Source organism: Physeter macrocephalus, chromosome 12 (genome assembly GCF_002837175.3).
Source record: "Physeter macrocephalus isolate SW-GA chromosome 12, ASM283717v5, whole genome shotgun sequence".
Classification (NCBI taxonomy): domain Eukaryota; kingdom Metazoa; phylum Chordata; class Mammalia; order Artiodactyla; family Physeteridae; genus Physeter; species Physeter macrocephalus.
The window spans coordinates 90459966-90460364 of record NC_041225.1 but is presented as its reverse complement, the minus strand read 5'-3'; the positions used below and the strand labels follow the sequence as shown (position 1 = coordinate 90460364).

Below are 399 nucleotides of genomic sequence, written 5' to 3'. Positions count from 1 at the left end.
GGGCCCAGCCGCTCCGCGGCATGTGGGATCTTCCCGGACCGGGGCACGAACTCGTATCCCCTGCATCGGCAGGCGGACGCTCAACCACTGCGCCACCAGGGAAGCCCTGCATACTATTTTAATCAGATACATTCTCTCCAAGTGTGGCAAGGCTGACATGAAACAGAATAAGCTATTTATTTTTGAAACCAGGAATCTACTTTCACTTTATAAGTAAATACATATATAAATTAATTATAAAATGTAGAAATTCTAACCATGGCACATGCAGCAAATTTGGAAAGTTAAAATTTAATTGTTTCAAAAGCAACATCAGTAAATCTAATATAATCATACAAAAGAAAATTTGGAAATCTGAGAAAAGTAAACACCCCCCAAAACCCCTCAATCCCACTTAAT

The 399-nt window shown here is 40.4% G+C and overlaps 1 protein-coding gene, 1 long non-coding RNA gene and 1 pseudogene across 2 annotated transcripts in view; 2 read left to right on the top strand and 1 right to left on the bottom strand.

Annotated features, from left to right (window-relative positions):
* The window catches only part of LOC102991361 (centrosomal protein of 78 kDa-like), a 223386-nt pseudogene that overhangs the window by 137337 nt on the left and 85650 nt on the right, over positions 1-399 (top strand).
* LOC114487314 (uncharacterized) overlaps positions 1-399 on the bottom strand; it is a 4277-nt gene that overhangs the window by 1937 nt on the left and 1941 nt on the right. The window lies entirely within an intron of this gene.
* Positions 1-399, top strand: part of LOC112062656 (RNA/RNP complex-1-interacting phosphatase-like) — a 34288-nt gene that overhangs the window by 32182 nt on the left and 1707 nt on the right. The gene's annotated exons all lie outside the window — the stretch shown is intronic.